The 21,950-nt window shown below is 43.8% G+C and overlaps 1 long non-coding RNA gene across 5 annotated transcripts in view; it reads left to right on the top strand.

Annotated features, from left to right (window-relative positions):
* LOC110599166 (uncharacterized) overlaps positions 1-21,950 on the top strand; it is a 34,830-nt gene that overhangs the window by 1,573 nt on the left and 11,307 nt on the right. For all 5 annotated transcript variants that reach the window (XR_013425020.1, XR_013425021.1, XR_013425026.1 and 2 more), the window contains exon 2: positions 17,228-17,328. This is a non-coding gene — a long non-coding RNA (uncharacterized LOC110599166). The remainder of the gene's footprint in view (positions 1-17,227; positions 17,329-21,950) is intronic.

Raw genomic sequence — 21,950 nt, forward strand, 5'->3', positions numbered from 1 at the left:
AGAGAGGTCTGATTGAAGAAACACCAAGAAAGTGACTGAGCCTGGCAGGTGGCACATGCCTATAACACCAGCAACTCAAGAGGCTGAGGCAGGAGAACCATCAAGTTTGAGACCAGCGTGGGTTACTTAGACTCTGTCCCAAAATAAAAAGGATTGGAGGGGCTGGGGATGTGGCTCAAGCAGTATGCGTGTGGCCCGGGTTCGATCCTCAGCACCACATACAAACAAAGATGTTGTGTCCGCCGAAAAACTAAAAAAAAAAAAAAAAAAAATTAAAATTCTCTCTCTCTCTTAAAAAAAAAAAAAAGGATTGGAGGGACTGGGGTTATGGCTCAGCAGTAGCACCACATAAAAATAAATAAAATAGGGCTGGGGATGTGGCTCAAGCGGTAGCATGCTCACCTGGCATGCGTGCGGCCCGGGTTCGATCCTCAGCACTACATACAAACAAAGATGTTGTGTCCGCCGAGAACTGAAAAATAAATATTAAAAAATTCTCTCTCTCTTTAAAAATAAATAAATAAATAAAATAAAGAATGTTAAAAACATCTTTAATTAAAAAAAAAAAAAGGATTGGGGACATAGCTCAGTGTTAGAGCACCCCTGGGTTCAATCCCTAGAACTGGGAGGGAAAAAAAATAGGTGCTGAACACCCAGAGAAGGCAGCTACAGATAGCAGGCAGGGGTGCAGAGCTAGGGGACAGAGGGAGAGAACAGCCTGGCTCTGTCTGTCTAATAGGTGTCATTCAAGCAAAGATCAGGCCCCTTGGCCCCTCCAGGCCTGGATCAGGTGGCCTGTCTTTCCACATCCTGCACAGGATCTGGGCCCCAGGCTGTTCAGAGCACACTCCCTTCCAGAGGCTGGGGAGGTGGCCTGGCACATACTCCTTCCTACCAGGCTTCTCCTGAGCCCTTTGAGGTTGTTTTCCCTGGTCAGCTGAATGGGAAGTAGCAAAGCAGAGGGGTCCAGCTGTCCCAGGGGATATGCAGCTTCAGTTCCAGCCCACAAAGAGCCACCAATCTCCTTTTCCATGGCCTTAGCACCCTGTGCCTTCCTCTGCATGGTCCCAAGCATGAAGCATAGGGCATCATATTGAACTTTTGGGTGTCCTCAGTCCATTCTCCAGTGGAAAACCTGAGGCCCTCAAATGCATCTAGGAGCAGAGTTGGGCCTGGAAACTGGGTCTGCCTTTCTGAGGCCTTGGAGAGAAGAAGGTGGACTGGACAGAGGTGGGAAGTCTGAGTCCAACAGAAACCAGGCCTCTGTCCTCCCTCCCCAGACTTCCCTGGACAGTATGGGAAAGGCCAGAATTATGGCAGGGAGTTGGTATGAGGTGAGGTTGGGAAAGGCATGTATTCATTGAACTTCATTCACCCTTCTGGGTGTGCAGAGCAGACACCCCAACCTGGGGCCACTTGCCCCCAGACTTGACTTTCTTAAGGAGTTGGCTGGAAGGCACATTGACCAGATGTCTAGGGTGAGGCACTTAGGGTACCAGGCCAGGGGAAGTGAAACCCAGCTCCCTGGATCTGCCCACTGCCTAAATTGACTAACCTTGGATTGAACCTCAATTTCCTCATCTCTTCAAGGAGATCATAGTTTGGGAGGATTAAGTCAACTAGTGTCTATCTAAAAAGCACACCTCACAGTGCCTGGCAGATGGGTTAGTCCCTGGGAAGGTCTGCCAGAAGGACAGGGAGCCTGTCTTGAAGGAAGAGTATGTGCTGTGTACATTCAGCATGCACTGTCATCATCATGTGTCTGTCACCTGGTCCAGGTAGTTCATTCACTCATGTTGCCTGCAAATGGCCAGGACCATACAATCCTGGGGCACATGGTGAGGAGAAATTTCTCTCATCTCTCTGGTTCTACCACCTCTGGCCTCATTACCTTTCTCCTTAACTATTGCAACAGTCCTTCTGAGCTCCCCACCACCCAGCTACCTCCCACTCTGCCCCAGAGGGAGCCCATGAGCCCACACACTCTGTCCCCACTCTCTTCTCCCTGAAAGTTAGAGTCTCAATTTCAAGACTGGTCCTGTGACTCCTTCAGCCAGTGCTATTGCCCCCGCACACCTCTGTTCTGGGAACTGCCGCCATGTCATCAATTGTAAATGACTGATTGTTGGAACTGTCGTGGCACCCCCTTTGTCCACAGAAAAGTCTTAACTGGGCTTCTCCAGAAATCTTCACCATGGCTGTGTTTAGGACTGTCAGCAAAAGAGTCTACAGAAGAGTTCAATGTAGATAAACTTCCAATTTTCGTGTTGCCCTGTTTTACTTGGCCACTGGCCGGAAAGAAATCAGCACTCCAGGTGCTGGACACCCCCTTACTAGTTTTTCACAAACATGTATCCATAGTTTGTAGAAATGTGTAAACAAGGTCTCTGGCCTTGAGCTGGGGCTTCACAGAGATGTCTACATTTTTCAGATAAGCTCTACTGGGCTCCATGGTAACATTTGGCAGGGGGAGGAAAGAAAAGGGAGAAGAAGCTCTCCCCTTCTCAGGTGTTGTCCTCGAAGGGTTAACATGCCCAGAACAGTGAAAGGAAAAAAAACTACTTTCATGTGAACTTCTTTTTTTTTTTTTTAAGAGAGAGAGAGAGAATTTTAAAAATTATTCTTTAGTTTTTTGGCGGACACAACATCTTTGTTTGTATGTGGTGCTGAGGATCGAACCCTGGCCGCACACATGCCAGGCGAGCGCGCTACCGCTTGAGCCACATCCCCAGCCCCGACTGTGAACTTCTAATCCCCTCCTTACATGCTGGGTATAAAATTCTGAAACTCCCTGAACTCGGGATTCAGGGGATTGATTGATTACAGCAAAAGCTGTGCCCTCTGAACCTGGCTGCAGCCAAATAAAACTGTTTCCTGCTGTCTTCAGAGCCTTGCCTCATCTGTTCCTACAACAGAACAATCCATTAAGAGCACCCACTGTCCTTAAGGCCTGTCCTCCCACCCTCAAGGCAAAATCAATCACCCTTTCTACCACACAGCTCCTCCCCTTACCTTCTTGTGGCTGAAGGCACCCCCCACCAGGAGCCCCAAGCCCTTATTCCTTTCCATAGCTCAGGATCTATGTAAGGTGCAATAGGTGCAATTCTCTGACCCTTCTTGGAGCCTCACATTATGTAGGACTTCCACGTATACATAGTTAAATATGTTTTTTCTCCTGTTAATCTGTTTTTTAATTTTTTTTTTTTTGCGAGGGTGGGGGAGATGTGGGGTTTGAATTCAGGGGCACTCGACCCCTGAGCCACATCCTCACTTCTATTTTGTATTTTATTTAGAGACAGGATGTCACTGAGTGGCTTAACTGCCTTGCTTTTGCTGAGGCTGGCTCTGAATTCACGATCCTTCTGCCGCAACTCCTGAGCCTCTGGGATGACAGGCATGCGCCACTGTGCCCGGCTGTCCTGTTAATATGTCAATCTGTCAATTTAATTTGTAGACCACCAAAGAACCTAAGAGGGTAAAGGGAAGCCATTTTTTTCCTCCCCTACTCTTCCAGGACCTAAGAGTTGGCCATGCTCACCTCCAATCTATCATCTATCTGCCAAAAGCAACTTCATGGCTGTTTTCTATCAGTAGGAAGAAAATGAAATAAGGTATCTCTTGTGCTAAATTCTGGGTTCAGCAGGGCCCAGTGACACACACCTATAATCCCAATGGCTTGAAAGATTTGAGGCAGGAGGATTGGGTTCAAAGCCAGCCTCAGCAAAAGCAAGGCACTAAACTCAGTGAGATTCTGTCTCTAAATAAAGTACAAAATAGGCTGGGGATGTGGCTTAGTGGTCAAGTGCCCCCGAGTTCAATCTCCAGTAGCCCCCCAATAAACCCCTAAATTCTGGGTTCATCACTTTCTGGTGACCTTTCTGAGCCCTATATTCTTGGATTGGTACAACAGGACAAATCACTAGGATTAAATGTCATAACTCAGGTGAAGGAAACACACTGGATATAGGGACTTGATAGCTAGGTGTGCTCCACCCTTCCACTGCCCTCCCTTCACTCCTTGCTCTCCCTTGCCCTCTCATCCCCCAGAGCTGGGCTAGGCCCCCAGACTGAATGGAGTAGAGCTGGATGTTGCTGGAGAGGCATTTTCAGATCAGCAAAGAGCAAACTAACAGATATGCCTGGTGTCCATCCTCGCTCCTGACACTCACTCCAAAATGCTCTGAGCCTGTGTCACAGAGATGGCTGTTAAAGTTAAGCAGTAGGACCCTGTACCTAGGCAGGGGCTCTTCCCCTGGTCACCCTCACACCTGGGGTGAAAGTGGACTCCAGGACCTGGAGTCTTCCCTGAGTCACCAGAACTGAGGAGGGGCCTTTGTTCACCATCAGCTCTCCCTCCCCAGGTGACCTGGGGCAGCCCCAGGCAGGCAGAAGGGGTGGAAACTGGGAGCTGCCAGAACTTGCTTAAGTGCCTTCCCTAGGGCAGGAAGCTCAGAGGAGCCAGCCAGGACTCCAGGGTAAAGTACACCGGAAATCCAAGCAGCCCAGCTGGCCTACTACTGCATTTCCAGAAACCTGGACCAGCAACTTCACAGCCAAGTCCAAGGTCTGCAGTCATCCCAGGTGGAAACAGATTACTTTGCGGCAGAACTCTGGAGACATGGATTCCAGTATCTCTGTTGTAGTGATTTATGATGGGGGTCGGGGTGAGGTATAGTGGGACACTGTGGTGGCAGAAGTCAGGAAGTCACCACAAAACTGTACAAATGCAAGATGAAAAGAGCTCTACAGATTGCTTGCATGATAGTGTGAATGTACTTAACACTATTGTACACTTAAAAATGGTTACGATGGTAGCTTTTATATTTTGTGTGTCTTGCAACAAATAATGTTTCAAAAAGAAAGAAGAAATATGTTCAATACAGTGAGTTTGGGTTCTCATATTTGGTGGTGTTAAAAGGTGTTGGTAGGGCTCCGGTTGTAGCTTAGGGGTAGAGCACTTCCCTCACATGTGTGAGCCACTGGGTTCGATCCTCAGCACCACATAAAATATAAATAAATAAATAAAGTTATTGTATATGTGTGTGTGTGTGTGTGTGTGTGTATATATATAAAATAAAAAATAAACAAAGTATTGGTAGAGCCAGGTGGTGTGGTGATACACACCTCTAATCCTCAGCAACTCAGGAGGCTAAAGCAGGAGGATAACAAGTTCAAGGCCAACCTAAGCAACTTAGCAAGAACTTGTCTCAAAATAAAAAATAAAAAAGGTTTGGAGATGTGGTCAGTAAGTAGTCAGGCACCCCTGAGTTCAATACTGATACTTACAAAAAAAAGGTTCTGGTAGTGGGGCAATTATTGCCTTTTGCTTTTCTTTTTATCAAGGACCTTACTAGATGACTTACTTGTTTATTTATTTAATGGTGCTTTACCAACAGGCTCCATCTGCAGCCACTTTTATATTTTTAAATTTTGGGACAGGTTCTCACTTATTGCCCAGGCTGGCCTTGAACTTACGTTTCTCCTGCTTCAGCCTTCCATTACTGGGATTACAGGTGTGCTCCTTCATGCCCACCCAGTGCCTCTGGGCCTCTGGGTTGTTTCAACTTTTTTTTTTTTTTTTTTTTTTTTTTAGAGCTGTGGATGGAACAGGTGATCTACCACTGATCTATACCCCCAGCTCTCCTGCGTTATTTTAAAGTAAATTCCCTACATTATAATATTTCATCCACAAATATATCAGGGTAGACAAACATTTGAAATTTTAAATTGTAAAAATAATAATAATAATAATAATTGTGCATACTTTGCATTTATTTTAGAATGGGGAATTTCTTTTTTTTATAATTATTTTTCAGTTTTCGGCGGACACAACATCTTTATTTTATTTTATGTGGTGCTGAGGATCGAACCCAGCACCCCACGCATGCCAGGCAAGCATGCTACCGCTTGAGCCACATCCCCAGTCCTAGAATGGGGAATTTCATAGATGAGATTGCATAAAGGAAAGCTGATGCTAAAGATGTGCAAGGTCCGGGCTGAGGCTGGAGATCAGCAGTAGCGTACTTGCCTGGCACCACATATAAATAAATAAAGGTCTATCAACAACTAAAAGAAAATGTTTAAAAAAAAAAAAAAAAAAGATGTGCAAGGTCCACTGGTGTGGCCCCTGGAATCAGGCAGTGTCAGCTTTGCCCTTTACCATTGCAGTGGCCACCTGCCCTCTGGTACTCTCCTCCTGAAAGAGAATCAAAGACCTCACCTGTATTCTTTTCCTTTGAGGGAAAGCTTTGAAGTTACTTTAGGAACTCCCACATGTATGAAAAAGATGTTCTAAGACACCAAAGTTTTCTGCCATAGTACCCAAAGAATGTAGCCCTTCCTACCCTGGACCCTGGCTCCAAGAAGTCCACAGCCCTTGCAAATCCTCTGAAAATTCAGCCATCTCTCTTGTATATATTCTACCAAAGCAGAAGTTTCTCTGTGCCTCTTCTCTATTCCACTTCCTTCCTCCAGTGAGTAGATGTGACTGACACAGCCCGCCTACCTGGCTTCCATCCCAAACCTGCAGCCAGGCCGCGTGACAGCAGTTGCTTGTGCCCAGACATTCATGCAGCCTCACCCAGGAGAGACAGACTGGCACTCACACACCCTCACCTGCCTGGTGCTGCTACACCTCCGCCCCTCCTCTCCTCCAAACCTACCAGGGCAGCAGCTTTCCCCACCCCTGCTTGTTCTGCCTCCTCCCGAGCCAGGCCATAAACAGAACCTCATGTGGCCCTTGAGATCTTGGAGAATGTGTTTGTGACACCCTTGGCAGGTCCAGTAGGCAAAGGACTGTATATGTAGCTTAGAAAGGCCACAGAATGCAGGCCCCAGAGCAATCTCTGTCCATCTCTGGGGACTTACCAGACTGTTGGAGACGAAGAGGACACGTGGCCAGGCATAGTAGCACGCACATGCCTATAATCCCAGCAACTCAGGAGGCTGAGGCAGGAGGATCGCAAATTGAAAACCAGGTTCAGCAACCTAGTGAGGCCCTAGGAACTTAGCCAGACCCTGTGTCAAAAACAAAAAAAGGCTGGGGATGTGACTCAGTGGTTAAGTACTGCTGGGTTCAGTCCCCAAGAGTGAATAAAAGAGGGTGCCTGAAAGGATAGAGACCATCATCCTTGGATTAGACCACCAACAGGCACTGGCAGCAAGTTTTACACAAATGTATAGAACAATATAGACTTGACAACTTCCCAGAAAGGAGCTCCAGATCTATTAGCTGCCAGAGAAGCCCCCCGCTGGGCAGAAGTAGCCCTTAGACCAATATCGTGTTCAACCACTGGCCACCAGAGAAAGACCTTGGTGTGAAAACTGAGTTGTAAACAGCTGGGTGCTATCAGCCAGCCACATTCCTTTCATCTGGGCGGAGCCCTTCCTTGATAGAGCACATCACTTTGTCCCACCCATCACACCAGGCCAGGCTGTGTACCTGGTGCCCTGGGCTGCAATCTACTCTTAAATAATTGGGTGTTAGTGAAATTCTGGACTGTGAGACCAGTGCACCTACATTAACATTCATTCCTGGCCCTTATCAGCTTGGGTGGCCTTTAATCTGCCCTTGGCTTTGATTCTCTTATTTGTGGAAGGAGGGTGATGATGATGCAGGACCAGAAAAGTGTGGTACTTTTCCTCCTCCACCATAAGGGTCATTGCTGATACTCCTGTAAGTAAAAGTTAATAAGAAAGAGGTGCAACAAATTAATTTAATCAAAGTTTTATGTGACAAAGGAGCCTTCAGAAATAAAGACACCAGGAGCTGGGACTGTAGCTCAATGGTAGAGCACTTGCTTCACACTTTGTGTGAGGCAGTGGGTTCGATCCTCGGCACCACATAAAAATGAATAAATAAAGATATTGTGTCCATCTACAACTAAAAATAAAGAAAGAAATACACCAAGCTGGGCGTGGTGGCTCATGCCTGTAATCTCAATAGTTTGGGAGGCTGAGACAGGAGGATCATGAGTTCAAAGTCAGCCTCAGCAAAAAGCACAGTGCTATGAAACTCAGTGAGATCCTGCCTCTAAATAAAATGCAAAATAGGGCTGGGAATGTAGCTCAGTGGTCAAGTGCCCCTGAGTTTAATCCCAGATACACACACACACACACACACACACACACACACACACATATATAAATTATTAACCATAATGGAATATTACTCAGCAATAAAAGAGAATAAAATCATGGCATTTGCAGGTAAATGGATGGAGTTAGAGAAGATAATGCTAAGTGAAGTTAGCCAATCCCAAAAAAACAAATGCCAAATGTTTTCTCTGATATAAGGAGCTGATTCATAGTGGGGTAGGGAGAGGGAGCATGGGAGGAATAGATGAACTCTAGATAGGGCAGAGGGGTGGGAGGGGAAGGGAGGGGGCATAGAGTTAGAAATGATGGTGGAATGTGATGAACATCATTATCCAAAGTACATGTATGAAGACACAAATGATATGAATATACTTTGTATACAACTAGAGATATGAAAAATTGTGCTCTATATGTGTAATAAGAATTGTAATGCATTCTGCTGTCATATATAAATAAAAAAGTAATTAATTAACTAATTAACTTTGATCACGCAGTGCAAGAGATCATGAAAACTTATTCGTGCAGTCTAAATGAAACTTCATTTCCAGTCTTACCTTTTTTGTGTTCACTCTTTTGGTGCTGTAATAACAATAGGACAAAGGAAAACTTGTACCCGCATCAGTTCATACACTTATAAGAATCTAATGGGTAGTGATGGCTAAATTCACCTTCTTTTAAATTTTGTTTTTTTTTTTTTTTTTAGTTTTAGGTGAACACAATATCTTTATTTTATTTTTATGTGGTGCTGAGGATCGAACTCAGTGCCTCACGTGTGCTAGGCGAGCGCACTACCTCTGAGCCACAACCCCAGCCCCTGAACTCACTTTCTTAAAGTTTGTACCAATTTACATTCCCACCAGCCATGCAAAAGGAAGTGTTTGTGGGAACTTGTCCTGGGGGCTGAATATAAGGATGTATTCAGTTTGTGATAATTAATTGAGCCATATGTTTATGTATATTTATGCTTTGGGCACTTTTCTGTATGTTATACATCAATATAAGTTTTTTAAAAACTCAATAAAAATCTAAAATTACAAAATCATTGGCAAAAGAGTAGAATATATGTATATTTGTTAATATGCAGTATTATTTAGACACAAAACATAATGAAATCTTGTCATTTGTGGCAACATGGATGAGCTTGGAGGACATCATGTTAAGTGAAATAAGTAAGGCATAGAAAGACAAACACTGCATGTTCTCCCTTATGTGGAAGCTAAAAATATTGATCTCATACAATGAACAGTAGAGTAGTAATTACCAAAGACTAAAGAGGGTGTATAGTTGGATTGGAATATTTTTTTTGGAACCAGGGATTGAACCCAGGTGTGCTTAACCACTGAACCACATCCCCAACCCTTTTTATTTTTTATTTTGAGACAAGGTCTTGCTAAGTTGCTGAGGCTGGCTTTGAACTTGTGATCCTCCTGCCTCAGCCTCCCAAGCCTGCTGGGATTACAGGGATGCGCCACTATACCCATCTTGGATAGGAATATTCTAATATTTTCTAGCACAGTAGAATTACTCTGTTTGACAACATTAATTTGCATATTTCAAAGTTTTTGTTTTATTTTTGACATGAGATGTTGATCACACTGACCTCAAACTCCAGGTCTCCAAAGCAATCCGCCTGCCTCAGCCTCCCAAGTAGCTGGGACTACAGATGTATTTCACCACACCTGGTTTAATATTTCAAAATAGCTAGTAGAGAGGATTTTAAGTGTTCCCAAGACAAAGAAATTATGAATATTCAAAGTGATGGATATACCAGTCACCCCGATCATTATTCACTGTACACATGATTGATATGCACAATTTATATTTATATGTACAATTAAAAAGGACACTCAATTTTGGGGGGAGGGGTACTGGGATTGAACTCAGGGGCACTCAACCACTGAGCCACATCCCCAGTCCTATTTTGTATTTTATTTGGAGACAGGGTCTCACTGAGTTACTTAGTGCCTCACTTTTGCTGAGGCTGGCTTTGAACTCACAATCTTTATGCCTCCACCTCCCGAGCTGCTAGAATTATAGGCATGTGCCATCACACCTGGCCAAACTCAATTTTTTAAAGAAATCAAGGGGCTGGGGATGTGGCTCAAGCGGTAGTGCGCTCGCCTAGCATGCGTGCGGCCCGGGTTCGATCCTCAGCAGCACCACATACCAACAAAGATGTTGTGTCTGCCGAGAACTAAGAAAAAATAAATAAATGTTAAAATTTAAAAAAAATAAAATAAAAAAAAATAAAGAAATCAAAAACAACCAAATCGGGGCTGGGAATGTGGCTCAAGCAGTAGCACGCTCGCCTGGCATGCGTGTGGCCCAGGTTCAATCCTCAGCACCACATACAAACAAAGATGTTGTGTCCGCCAAAAACTAAAAAATAAATATTAAAATTCTCTCTCTCTCTCTCTCCCCCCGCCCCCCTCTCCCCCCCCATCCCTCACTCTGTCTTAAAAAAAAAAAAAATCTTGGTTGGGGGGAGGAAAACATGGGGAGGAAGGGCCCAATACCGTCTATCCACAGCTTAGGTGTCCCTGAGGACTGCCACTCCAGCCTGGCTGAGAGAGGCTGTCTCAGATGAAAGATTCTCATGCTGAGAGGGTGAGCCCAGGGCAGGGCAGCCCCACCTGGGGAAAGGGGCTCCTCTGTCATTACTTTGCTGCTGTTTGTGGTTCTGCCTTCTCATGCCTTGACAAGCATCCTAGTAACATGTCATTTATCAAACCCCTGAGGAGGGGCCCCTGAGTGCAGGAGAAGACACTTAGGGAGAGCAGTGCTTCTAATCCATATGGACCTTACTGGTCCACCTGCTGCCCTGGCTGGGAACCCAGAGATCATCTGTAGAAACTTGGAGGTTCAGTCTGCCCAGTCGGTCCAGACTGGTTCCTTCCAAGTGTTACCAATAAATTACACTGGCTTGGGCCACTCCCCAACATAAGAAATGACAGTTGTCATGGTTTGACTGTGGTTTGTCCGCCCTGCTTCCAAACTCACACAGGAGCTTAATCCCCACAGTCTTGTTTAGTTAATGATATTAAAAGGGTAGAAACTTGATTTGTCTATGCTATTTAGAAATGTGGCTTTTGGAAGTGATTATATTAAATTAGGTGATTAAGGTGAGGCCCCATGATGGAATCCTGGTAACTTTATTTTTTTCTTTCTTTCTTTCTTTTTTTTTTTTTTTTTTGGTACTGGGTATTGAACCCAGGGGCAATTTACCACCAAGTTATATCCTCAGTCATTTTTATTTTTTATTTTGAGACAGAGTCTTGTCAAGTTGTTGAGGGTCTCACTAAGTTGTTGAGGCTAGCCTCAAACTTGCCTTCCTCCTGCCTCATCTTCACTGGGTTTACAAGTGAGTGACTGGAATTACTGTCCTGCTTCTGGTGGCTTTATAAGAGTCCATAAATACAGAAACAGGCTCTCCCGGAAGTAACCAAGCAGGGGAATTCTAATAAGAATTTGCACAATGTTGTTTGGACTTCCAGAAATGCCAAAAACTGTGAGCTAAATAAACCTCTTTGAAGTAACCTACCTCAGGTATTTTGTCATAGTAATGAAAAGTTGACTAATATATCAGTCTTTTCCAAGTTGCTCTCCATTCTTTCCCAGTTCCTTGCCCTTGTCCTTCCTGAAGTCAGTCATAGCTGGACAGTTTAGTTAGAGTTCCCTGAATCTGAGGAGAATTTTAGTCCCTGGTTTCCACTTTGGGTCCTGAAAGAAAATATAGGTATGTATTGGAACCAAAGTTATGGGGTGAGAATATTGAGTGGGATGGGGACTCTTAAATTAGTTTGTTCTGCGTTCACATCCCAGCTGTGGAATTTATACATAGCATGTGATCCTTGGCCTCAGTTTACTCACCTGTAAAATGAGGTGATGAGTTCTCTTATGGCTTGGATGTGAAGTGTTTCCCAGAAGCTCACATGTGAGACAATGCAAGGAGGTTGCAGAATAGAAATAACTGGATTGAGAGTCTTAACCCAAGCAGTGAATGAATCCCCTGATAGGGATTAACTGAGTGGTAACTGAAGGTGGGTAGGGTGTGGCTGGAGGAGGTGGGCATTGGGGGCGTGGCTTTGGGGTATATATTTTGTATCTGGAGAGTGGGGTCTCTCTTTGCTTTCTGATCATCACGTGAGCCACTTCCCTCTGCCACACATCCACCATGATGTTCTGCCTCACCTGGAGCCCTGAGGAACAGAGCCGACTATGTATGGAGCGAGACCTCTGAAACCATGAGCCCCCAAATAAACTTTTCCCTCTCTGCAATTGTTCTGATCAGGTCTTTTAGTTGAGCAGCAAAAAAGCTTATTAACACAAGTTCTAACTCACAGGGTTATGAGGAATCCATGAAACGTGTGTGTGTGTGTGTGTGTGTGTGTGTGTGTGTAGAGACCAACAGTGCCTGTGTGTGTGTGTGTGTGTGTGTGTGTGTGTGTGTGTGTGTGTAGACAAACAGTGCCAGAACTCAACAGGTTCTTGATGGCCTGGGATGAGACAGGATGGTGGTTACAGGTGATGGCAATGACACTGTTCCAGCCACAGATGGTAGGGAGGTGAGAGAAAGACTGAGATTGTGTAGATCGTAAATGGTGGTTTGTTTAAAATCTGTTTTCTGGCTGACCCTTCTGATAATTCAAGTCTTCAAGCTAGAAGAGGCTCTGAAATTAAAATAGGCCAGGACAGTGAGGGGACTAGAAAGTGTCCCATGAGAAAAGAGAAAGGGAGCTAGAGCCACGCGGGCAGCAGAAGAGGCCGTGTGGGGGTGGAAGTGAGGGACATGACTCCTGCCTCCAGGTGTCTAGACAGATGGGAGCCAACCTGTGAGCCACATGAGAACATGTCCAGGGCAATGGAAGCTACAGGGAAGCCCATTTGCTCCCTGTCCAAAGCTGTTCAGCAGAACAGACTAAAACTCAATACTGAATTTCACTGTATCTGTCCCCTGGGGAAGCAAGTTCACTTTCTTAGTCAACAAAGGCAACCTGTTGGCCATCCCCACTTGGTTGTTCACTAAGCTTCTTAATTTAATAAGTCTTAAACAGAATGCTCACCATCCTTGTTGATGACATGCTGTCGTTGTCCACGACACCCACACACAGGAGCAGTATCACTTTCTTTCCTTACTTCATCTGGTACCCTTCCCATATCATCCATTAGCAAGTTCTGTAGATCCATGTCCAACTATGGCTTACATCCCCAACTTCTTTACACCTCTGCATCCCCAGTATATTCCACCACCCTCCTACAACAACCAGCTTACTTGCCCAGTGCAACGGTACTTGCCAGTAATGATTCTCAGTGACTCTGGAGGCTGAGGTAGGAGGATCTGACACTTGAGATCAGCCTCAGCAACTTAGGGAGATCCTGTTTCAAAATTTAAAAAAAAAAAGGTTGAGGATGTGGTTTAGTGATACAACTCCTGGGGTCAATCCCTAGACTCAAAAAAAAAAAAAAAAAAAAAAGGAGCAGTTAACTTGCCCCCTTGCTTATTACTCTCCACTCTTTAGTCCATTTTCTACAGGGAAGCCAAGGTGTCTCTAAAACTTGAATCCAATCATGTTTCTTTTCTTTTTACGACCCTCAACTGGCTTGCTTTCTGAGTATTTTAACATGGGGGCATACAGAAAATTTCCCTTATTTATGTTTTAAGACCGTGTTAATAGGTGACTACAAATTTAGAAATGCTACATCTTAGCAACTAGAACATCTATTATTATGACCTGCTTTGTCTCCTGTGTGTGTGTGTGTGTGTGTGTGTGTTTAACTTATTAAAGTTCTTTCTGTCTGATAATTAGCTATAAAAGTATTCATTTATCTAACGGTTAATGTCTATGTGGTACATTATTTCGCATCTTTTTTTTCTTTCTTTTTTCCTTTTTTTTTTTTTTTTTTGGTACTGAGGATTGAACCTGGGGTGCTTAACCACTGAAGTACATCCACAGCCTGTTTTATTTTTGAATTTGAGACTTACGGTCTTGCCAAGTTACTAAGGCTGACCTCAAGTTTACAAATCCTCCTGGGCTGGGGATATAGATCAATGGTGGAGTGCTTGCCTAACATGTGTGTAGGCCCAGGGTTCAAGTCCCAGCACCAAAAAACAAAAACAAAAAAAACCTTACAATCCTCCTGCCTCATCCTCCCAAGCTGCTGGGATTACAGGTATGTGCCACACATACCTGGCTCTATTTCACATCCTTTTAACTTTTGCCATTCCTTGTCTTATCTGTCTTTTATCTTTATTTATTTATCACAGTACTGGAGATTTAACCCAGGTGCACTCTACCACGGAGTTGGAGCTCTATCCCCAGCCCTTTTTGTTTTTATTTTGAGATAGGGTCTTGCTGAGTTGTCCAAGCTGGGTTCAAACTTGCGATGCTCCTGCCTCAACCTCCCAAGTAGTTGAGATTACAGGAATGCACCACTGCACCTGGCTTTTTTTGGACAGTAATTGCCTCTAGTACATTTAAGCTATGTTCTACCTATCTGCTGGCTGATTGAGGAATCAGACATACTCCAATTCTGTGAATCTGTCAGGTTTCGTGATGCTCATGTAACATCCTAAGTTTCCTTGGCTTGGAACAACCATTTATCTCAGGCCCACTTTTCATGTCTTGTGCTGCGGCTCCTACCTGGGACAGTCTCCTGGCAGAAGGGAAAAAGGAGCTGTGACGATTCTTAAAACTTTTGGCAGCAGACATCACTTACCCTCACATGTCATTAGCCAAGCCTGATGTCAGCAGAGTAGGATCAGGTTTTGCAGATCTATGTCCCACAGGCATTGACACCAAATAATTGGGAACAATAATACAACCTACCACACTATGGTCCTTTGAAGAGTTCTGTATCTTTTTTTTTTTTTTTTTTTTTTTTTTTTAGAGAGAGAGAATTTTAATCTTTTATTTTTTTAGTTTTCGGCGGACACAACATCTTTGTTTGTATGTGGTGCTGAGGATCGAACCTGGGCCACACGCATGCCAGGCGAGCGCGCTACCGCTTGAGCCACATCCCCAGCCCCCATCTGTATCATTTTTTACAGAACTCGGGAAATTATGAACCATTTTAGTTTTTTCTTTTTTTTTTAATTGATTGTTCAAAACATTACAGAGCTCATGATATATCATCTTTTTAGTTTTTTCAAACAAAAGGGATATCCACACAGTGGGTTGTTTACCCGGATGCTAGAAGGCTGAAAAATCCAGAGAGGGTGCTGAAAGTTACCTATATATTAGTAATTACAGGAAGCAGCTGCCACCCCTAGGCTTGGGAGGATGAAAGGGAAGAACTAAGGCTAACAGGACCTAAGATCTTGGAGGAGGACCCGAGCTGGGGCTGGACCATAAGTGAGTCCCTACCAGCGTGGAAAACCTTGTCAGGCTGGTGCTGGGAGATCTGAAAGAAGCTGGAGACTCTTGAAGTGAAGCCAACAGGATGTAGAGACAGGAAGGAATCCCTTTCTCCTGCCAGTTGATCTCCCTTTCATGCCTCCAGTGAGCAGAACCTAACAGGAAGTCAGCTGGCAAGGGGTTCTGGGAAAGGTGGTCTGCAGACCCTAGCCCCTGCAGCACTGAGCAGATTGCAGGAGCCTGGGCTGAGAGATAAGAAGTAAATAACCAGCTTTACAATCTATTGTTATCCTCTGTCTGCTTTGGTAAGATTGTTCTTTTTGTCTTTGATTTTCTACATTTTCACCATGATGGTGTATTTCTTTTCTTTTATTTGGAGAAATTTGAGTTCTCAAATCTATAAGATCAATATCTTCCAACCATTCTGGAAAATTCTCAACCATTTTCTTTTAGACTATTGCCTTTGTTCTCATCTCTCTCCTCTTCTTCTGGAACTGCAATTTACACATATATAAACTTGGGGCTAGGATTGTGGCCTAACGGTAGAGCACTTGCCTACCAAGCACGGGACCCAGGTTTGATCCTCAACATCACATAAAAATAAAGGCATTGTGTTATGTCCATCTACACCTAAAAATAAATATTTTTTAAAAAAACAAACATATGTAAACTCTTCTTATTATGGCTTCAAGATCTGTAAACTTTTCTTTTGCAGACCTCATCCTTTTGTCTTTCCTTACTTCTTTCTGGATCATTTCTTCTGACCCACCTTCCACTTCCCCAATTCATTCTTTAGCCATGTTGTTAAACCTGCCAGCTGGGGTGGCACACACCTGTGATCCCATCAACTCAGGATGCCAAGGCATGAAGATTGCAAGTTGGAGGCCAGCCTGGGAAATGAAGCAAGTCTCTGTATCAAAATAAAAAATAAAAAGGGCTCAGAATGTAGCTCAGTGGTAGAGCACCCCTGGGTTCTACCCCCAGCACCTCAACAACAACAAAATCTATTAAATGAATCCACTGGGTTTATGATTCTAGCTTGTTTGATTGATTGTTGTACTGAGGAGTGAACCCAGAAGTGCTCTACCTCTGAGCTACATCCCCAGCACACCGCATCTTTTCTTTCTTTTTTTTTTTTTTTTTTTTTTTTTTTAATTCTGACACAGGGTCCACGAAATTCTTCAGGCTGGCCTGAATTTGTTATCCTTCTGCCTCTACTTTCCGAATAGCTGGGATTTTAGGAGTGCATGACCATGCCTGGCTTTAGTTAGAATTTTTATAGACTTCCTATTTATTCCCTTTTCACACATGCTGTATAATATTATGGAGTCTCTAGTTCCCTGTTGAATCTTTCAATTTTGACATTGAATCCAGGGATGCTTAATCACTGAGCCACATCCCCATCTTATTATTTTATTTTGAGACAGGGTCTAACTGAGTTGCTTAGGGCCTCACTAAGTTGGTGAAGCTGGCTTTGAACTCATGATCCTCCTGCCTCAGCCTCCTGAGCTGCTGGATTACAGGCATGCTGGCACTAGCCCTCGTTTCTTGAACACTGTAAGTATGATTTTTCTTATATCCTGGAGTTCCTCTGGCTCTATTATGGCTGACTGATATTTCTGGTGGTTTTAACTGAAGGAATCTTATTACCTCATGTGTCTGGTTATTTTGTGTGTGTGTGTGTTAAATATTGTGATATTATTTGTAGAAATAATTTGAAACAGGGTGATTTTGTTGTTCACTGAGGAGAATTTTTTTTTTATTTCACTTTCCAGGCGCCTGGAGGGATTAACAAACTGAGATCATCTTGGTTCATACTTAGGGCATGATGTTTTCTGGAGCACCTGGATGACTCAAAGCCTTGACTACAGCTCAGGTAAGGACTAGTTTATTTTCAGTTCACTTTCACTCCTGGGGCACAATCATTTGGGAGCTGAGTCTAGTGTGGGAGTTGGCTTATCAGTCCCCAACTCTCTGCAGACCTGGACTCTTAATTTTTGTCTCTAGTCATATAAAGCCACCAAAAGTGATCTTGGCCTGTTCTTCACTTCTTTGTAGTTGCAAAAGCTTCCAGGGTCATCTCTTTGGAATTCTGTCTTCCCATGGACCTTAGCATAATAATTCCTCTCTAGGTTGGCACTTTGACTTCATTTGTCTTTTTTTTTAATATATATTTTTTTAGTTGTAGATGGACACAATGCCTTTATTTTATTTTTTTATGTGGTGCTGAGGATCGAACCCAGTACCTGCCACATGTGAGGTAAGCACTCTACCACTGAGCTACAACTCCAGCCCCTTCATTTGTCTTTTTCTTTTTTTGTGCTGGGATTGAACCCAGGGGCTCTTTATCCCTGAGCTACATCACCATCCCTTTTTTATATTTCATTTTGAGACAGAATTTGCTAAATTGCAGTCCTTCTGCCTCAGCCTCCCAAGTTGCTAGATTTACAATTGTCTGCTATCACACCCGACTTGAATAAAATATTTTAATTAGAACTTTTGCCAATATTGATTTTTTGTCAATAAAGCATTTTTGGGATAAGTTGCATAAAGGCAAATTAATTTCATCATAAAAATTTAAATATAGCATTGTCAAATCATTTATCTTTGTATATTTTTGTGTTTAAATTTTATTTTGCCAAACTTATTCCCCTAGATATCACTTTTCAACTTTAATTTTATTCAATCTAATATTTATTTATTTAATTTATTTAGGTGTGCTGGGGGTGGAACCCAGGGCCTTTGCATGTTGAGCAAGCCCTCCACCACTGAGCCACACCCCCAGCCCTCAATCTTTTAAACAAAATGGATTTTTTTTGTTGCTGTTTGAGTACCAGGGATTGAACTCAGGGGCACTCATCCACAGAGCCACATCACCAGCCCTGTTTTGTATTTTATTATAGATAGGGTCTCACTGAGCTGCTAAATACCTCATAGTTGCTGAGGCTGGCTTCGAAATCACAATCCTCTTGTCTCAGTCCCCCAAACTGCTGGGATTACAGTCGTATGCAGCTTTTTTCTTTTTTTTTTATTTATTCCTTTTAGTTATACCTGACAGTAGAATATATTATGACATATCATATATACATGAAGTATAACTTCCCATTCTTGTGGTTGTACATAATGTGCAGTTATACCAGTCATGTGTTCATATATGTACATAGGAAAGTCATGTCTAATTTATTCTACTGTCTTTCCCATTCCCATCCTCCCTCCTTGCCCCTCCCAATGGATTTCTTTATTAATCAGTTTTCATTTTCTTTGTTTTAATTTTCTTTTTTTTTTAGCTTTAGGTGGACACAATATCTTTATTTTATTTGTATGGTGGTGTTGAGAATCGAACCCAGTGCCTCATGCATGCTAGGCGAGCACACTACCACTCATTTCCTTTTTAAAAAATATTTTTATAAGTGGACATAATACCTTCATTTCATTTATTTTTATGTGGTGTTGAGGATCAAACCCAGTGCCTCATGTGTGCTAGGCAAGCGCTCTGCCACGGAGCTACGGCCCCAGCCCAGTGTTCATTTCCTTTGCAGCCATGATTTTTACCAAGCCCAATCTCCTAGATCACGTTTTGCAGACCTAAATTTTGTCAAGAGGATTTGGCTTTTTTGGCACTTTTAAGGCAATTGACATTTTTACCTCGAGCAGATTCTGCTATGGTTGTTTTTACTTTGTGGTGTTGGGGTGAGCATTTTTATGCATTTCTTGGGGAATTCAGGAGAAATTTTTGAGCCAGTTTGTGAATAAGACAGAAATGAAGAGAGAGGAAGAAAGGAGTAGCTGAGGAACAACAGGTATTGGAGTGGGGCAGAAAGGTAACCGGGAGAAAGGAGAAGGGAGAGAGATGGAAGGGGCAGGCATGAGAGAGTGAATACAGCAGGTCAGTGTATCTTGGGAGTTAAAACGGGGTAAAACAAAAGGTCAGGGCTGGAAGCTTTGCCAGATATGAAACAGGTAAAGGAGAATGAGGAGCCAGTAACACCCTAGGAAGTAGCAGGCAGAAAAGGAGGAAATAGGTGTGAACTCCAGTGGACGTCCACCGGCTCACCCTATCCATCCTGCAACCTCAGCTTCCTCCAGGTGGGCGATTCCAGATGGGACCTCAGATCGGTCTCCACCACATGCTACTGCACCATCCTGGTTGTTGTAGAGGTGTTGCCATCCTTGTTCCCAAAGCCAACCCAATGATGAGCACACGGTTTTGAGAAAAAAGGGAAAAGAAGGTTTATTGCTTTGCTAGCAAAGGAGAAACACAGGGGTCACCTATGTCCCAGAAGCTGTGGTTCTGCCCATTAGCAGGAATAGGGCGATTTTAAAGAGGTGACTTAAAGGCTACATTCCACCTGTTCTCTGTGGAAGTTGTAATTCACTTGTGAATTTGGGACAGTCATTTCTGAGATCTTCTGGAGCCATCCCCAAAGTCTGGATGACTTCCTTCCTTTGGTGGGTGTGTCCTCGGGGACACATAACTCTGCCTAGGATGAGGAAGAAAGGTAATCCTGTTTCCCCTGAGATTAGGGAGGGGAGAGATTAGGTAGGAGCAGGGGGGAGAGGAAGAGAAAGAAACTTGTGCATTTTAAAAGTAAGTTGCAGTGGCAGAGCAGCACTCTACCAGAGGCAGAGGACGAAGGAAATGTGGAGTCGTGAAGCTTGGCTGTGCTAGGAGAAGAAGCCCCAAAAAAGGACAGGAACCAATCTTGCTCCTGTCCAGGTTCCCCGGGTCTCCTGCTTGTCCTTGAGTCCAGCCTGAGGGTCACCCTGCAGAGAATGAACTAGGGGTTGGAAGCAGGGTGGAGACCTATATGATTCACCTGGATCTTTTGTCCTGGATGGCTGCACCTGTCTGGGTCAGGCTTTATAGAGAGCCAAGCTGACCTGACAGCTACCCTAGAGAGGCGTTGCTGCCCTGCCCTGCCCTGCCCTGCCCTGCCCTCCATCCCACTCCCGAGGTTTATGAACCCCCCCACTGCCCACCTTTTCAGTTCTGTGTCAAGTGCTCTCAATTTCATGGCCACATCATTTCTCCATTTGGGATGGCCAGATTTAACAAAAGCAAATACCAGACAAATACAAATTGCATTTTCAAATAAACAATCCCCCTCCCTGGCCCATACCAGAGATTGAACCCAGGGCTGCTCTACCACTGAGATATACCCCCAGCCCTTTATTTTTTAAGGCAGGGTCTCAGCTAAATTGCTCAGCCTGGCCTTGAATTTGGGATCCTCCAGCTTCTCAAGTCATTAGCATTACAGGTACTGGGAACCTCACTCAGCCTCCAATTATTATTTCTTTTCTTTCTCTCTTTTCTTTTCTTTTCTTTTCTTTTCTTTCTTTCTTTCGTGGTTTTTTGAACCCAGGGCTCCTTTACCACGGAGCTACATCCCCAACACTTTAATTTTTTTTCCTTTCTTTTCTTTTCTTTGGGGGGGGGGTTACCAGGGATTGAACCCAGGGTGCTTAACCACTAAGCCACATTCCCCAGCCCTTTTTTATGTTTTATTTAGAGACAGGGTCTCACTGACTTGCTTAGCACCTCACTTTTGCTGAGACTGGCTTTGAACATGTGATCATCTTGCCTCAGCCTCCCAAGATGCTGGGGTTACAGGCATGTGCCACTGCGTCCGGCTGATTTTTCTTATTTTGAGTCAGGGTCTCAGTTGCTCAGGCTGGCTTCCAACTCGTGATCCTCCTCCTGCTTCAGCTTCCTGAGTTGCTGGGATTACAGGTGTGTGACACCATGTTCAGCCTCTGATTATTTTTTTTAAATATTTTTAAATTATAGATGAACACAATACCTTTATTTTATTTGTTTATTTTTATGGGGTACTGGGGATCAAACCCAGTGCCTCACGCATGCTAGGCAAGTGCTCTACCACTGAGCCACAACTCCGACCCATGATTATTTTTTAATACTGCTTAAATACTGTGTAATAGTGTTTAAGTAATGTTTAATGCTGAAAAATTTTGTTGTTTACCTGAAATTCCAATTTAACTGGACGTTGCCTGTTTTGTCTGGCAATCTTACTCCTCCTCCCTGCTCTCCCCTCCTTTTCATTCCCACCCATCCTCAGGCTCACCTGTGAAACTGCAGCCCCCTCCCTGGGGTCTGGCTGCTCCTGCTCTGGCCCTTCCCAGGCCATTTTCCTCATCAGTCACCAGCGTTATCATCAACCTAATGCACATCTCTGATTTGGCCTCCAGCAGGTGCAAACTGAAGACTAGAATACATATTTATTTGATGGAGGTGTTTTTATTAAGGAAATATAACTATAAAGACTGAATTTTGGGCATTTCTATAAAACATCATGAAGCCAAGTATGGTGGTACATGCGTGTAATCCCAGTGACTCAGGAAGCTGAGGTGGGAGGGTGGCAAATTCAAGGCCAGCCTCAGCAATTTAATGAGGACTTAAGCAACTTAGTGAGATCCTGTCTGAAAATGAAAAATAAAAAGGTCTGGGGATATAGTTCAGTGGTAAAGCAACCTGGGTAA

This window comes from Ictidomys tridecemlineatus, chromosome 1 (assembly GCF_052094955.1).
Source record: "Ictidomys tridecemlineatus isolate mIctTri1 chromosome 1, mIctTri1.hap1, whole genome shotgun sequence".
NCBI classification, from domain to species: domain Eukaryota; kingdom Metazoa; phylum Chordata; class Mammalia; order Rodentia; family Sciuridae; genus Ictidomys; species Ictidomys tridecemlineatus.